Source organism: Schistocerca cancellata, chromosome 4, assembly GCF_023864275.1.
Source record: "Schistocerca cancellata isolate TAMUIC-IGC-003103 chromosome 4, iqSchCanc2.1, whole genome shotgun sequence".
Taxonomy (NCBI): domain Eukaryota; kingdom Metazoa; phylum Arthropoda; class Insecta; order Orthoptera; family Acrididae; genus Schistocerca; species Schistocerca cancellata.
In genome coordinates, this window is record NC_064629.1 from 670,641,477 (window position 1) to 670,644,603 (window position 3,127).

Genomic DNA, 3,127 nt, shown 5'->3' on the forward strand with positions numbered 1-3,127 from the left:
CGACTTGCGTGTCGGTGATGATGAAATGATGATAAGGACAACACCGCACCCAGTCCAAGAGCGGAGAAAATCACCAACTTGGCCAAAAATCGAACCCGGGTCCGCTACATGGTAAGCAAACACGCTGCCACTCACCTTTTTTTTCTTTCGACATAGTTCGTTGATTTTTTGGTCTGGGCGGACGTCACAAGACATCTGTTCAAGCTGATCGGTGATTTCTTGACTCAGTTTTTTTTTTTATTACGGAGAGCACACAGCTCTCTGATCGAACACGCTGAGCTACCGTGGCGGCTATAAAAAAAAATTGGAACCCTTCACGATTTTGTGTGTCATCCTTCCGCAGGGGCCATGCTGATCTTCTCTGTATCGTTCCGATTTTAGTATATGTACCGCCGAAGCGAGCACGCTCACCTAAGCAGGCGGACTCGGTGGTGTGTTTATGCATTACCAGAGACTATGTGGAAATCAGAAGAATGTGGAATTTTGAATTTAGGTGTTGCTCGGGGACCAGGAATTCACTGGCTTGTGTATGTTAAGAAAAATACAAATAACGTCTCCTGTTTCGACTCATTTGGAGACCTGCAGCCACCAGAAAAATTACGACGATACTTCACCGCCAGAAGACGTGTGTTCTACAATTTTCATCGCTACCATGAATTTAATACATACTTGTGTGGGCATCTGTGCATCGTGTTCTTCTACCGTTTACGAAGAAGGATATATAAGGAGGTGCATTTAACATCGACTCATCAGTTGAGATCCAGATGCAATGTCGTATACTCTGCCTTTAAGAGAACGAACGTCAGTACTATGTGCGAATTATTTCTCACCAGTCTATTTAAGGAACGGGGAATGAGGTATTTTGCTGATTGGACTGGAAACATACAACTGGTGCACACGGCATTGACGATTTAAACGACGTTTGAAAATGGTCTAGAAAAGGGATTGTGCTACGTACAAACATCAATACACTTAAATATGAAGTAAAGTCACTGAATGCAGCGACTAACTGTAACAGGAAAGATTCAATAGAACGGCTATTGGGTTTCACAAAAGGAAAAGTTTTGAAGAAGGACCCTAATATATTTTACAGGTCCACTTCCTATCAGTACAATCCATGTTGAGTGTAGCATTGTAACAAACTCCCATCTCAGCAATAGATTGATTCATAGAGTTCTTCCGATCAGTTGGAACAGGGTATAAGATCGCTGAGACCCCTACCAACGCTATTTACCTCACAATAACAGTTCAGGCATTGGACTATCTAGAGCTGCGTATCGTGGACCAGGAAAACCAGCTCATCGACTTTCTTGGCGAGGAAATAATTGTATGGCTACATCTAAAGTAGAACATGCAAAAACTTATCAGGACTAGAAGGGGTGGTGGCGACATTTAACTTGTTGGACCGGAAGCGGCGGTGACGGCCTTCAGCCAGGGCTCGCAGCAGCCCCCAGCGTCCACGTATTGTCAAAGAAGACAGGAAGGGTAAAAGGTATAAAGCCAACGTGCACAGCGCACAGCGTGGCACTTCACAACAGAACATCAAGGTGATGACACAGGCAAACTACTATTTTCTTGAATGAGTAGTTCTGAAACCTCTCAATGACGTCGTTTGATGTAACTAACCTGGCGAATACAAGCGCATTATATACCAGGAATACTTCTCACATAAAACTTATACGTCAACCACACTTAACAAGAACGATAAAATAAGGATTGCCATCCGACACCAAAATGCTTTAACCTCCCATGCAAGAGTTTAATACACTCCTGGAAATTGAAATAAGAACACCGTGAATTCATTGTCCCAGGAAGGGGAAACTTTATTGACACATTCCTGGGGTCAGATACATCACATGATCACACTGACAGAACCACAGGCACATAGACACAGGCAACAGAGCATGCACAATGTCGGCACTAGTACAGTGTATATCCACCTTTCGCAGCAATGCAGGCTGCTATTCTCCCATGGAGACGATCGTAGAGATGCTGGATGTAGTCCTGGGGAACGGCTTGCCATGCCATTTCCACCTGGCGCCTCAGTTGGACCAGCGTTCGTGCTGGACGTGCAGACCGCGTGAGACGACGCTTCATCCAGTCCCAAACATGCTCAATGGGGGACAGATCCGGAGATCTTGCTGGCCAGGGTAGTTGACTTACACCTTCTAGAGCACGTTGGGTGGCACGGGATACATGCGGACGTGCATTGTCCTGTTGGAACAGCAAGTTCCCTTGCCGGTCTAGGAATGGTAGAACGATGGGTTCGATGACGCTTTGGATGTACCGTGTACTATTCAGTGTCCCCTCGACGATCACCAGTGGTGTACGGCCAGTGTAGGAGATCGCTCCCCACACCATGATGCCGGGTGTTGGCCCTGTGTGCCTCGGTCGTATGCAGTCCTGATTGTGGCGCTCACCTGCACGGCGCCAAACACGCATACGACCATCATTGGCACCAAGGCAGAAGCGACTCTCATCGCTGAAGACGACACGTCTCCATTCGTCCCTCCATTCACGCCTGTCGCGACACCACTGGAGGCGGGCTGCACGATGTTGGGGCGTGAGCGGAAGACGGCCTAACGGTGTGCGGGACCGTAGCCCAGCTTCATGGAGACGGTTGCGAATGGTCCTCGCCGATACCCCAGGAGCAACAGTGTCCCTAATTTGCTGGGAAGTGGCGGTGCGGTCCCCTACGGCACTGCGTAGGATCCTACGGTCTTGGCGTGCATCCGTGCGTCGCTGCGGTCCGGTCCCAGGTCGACGGGCACGTGCACCTTCCGCCGACCACTGGCGACAACATCGATGTACTGTGGAGACCTCACGCCCCACGTGTTGAGCAATTCGGCGGTACGTCCACCCGGCCTCCCGCATGCCCACTATACGCCCTCGCTCAAAGTCCGTCAACTGCACATACGGTTCACGTCCACGCTGTCGCGGCATGCTACCAGTGTTAAAGACTGCGATGGAGCTCCGTATGCCACGGCAAACTGGCTGACACTGACGGCGGCGGTGCACAAATGCTGCGCAGCTAGCGCCATTCGACGGCCAACACCGCGGTTCCTGGTGTGTCCGCTGTGCCGTGCGTGTGATCATTGCTTGTACAGCCCTCTCGCAGTGTCCGGAG

At 49.8% G+C, this 3,127-nt stretch overlaps 1 non-coding gene across 1 annotated transcript; it reads right to left on the reverse strand.

The window, feature by feature from the left end:
* Nucleotides 1-298: 298 nt before the first annotated feature.
* On the reverse strand, nucleotides 299-405 carry LOC126186562 (U6 spliceosomal RNA). Its single transcript, XR_007537634.1, has one exon. It is a non-coding gene; the product is annotated as a U6 spliceosomal RNA (small nuclear RNA).
* Between the last annotated feature and the right edge of the window lie 2,722 nt (nucleotides 406-3,127).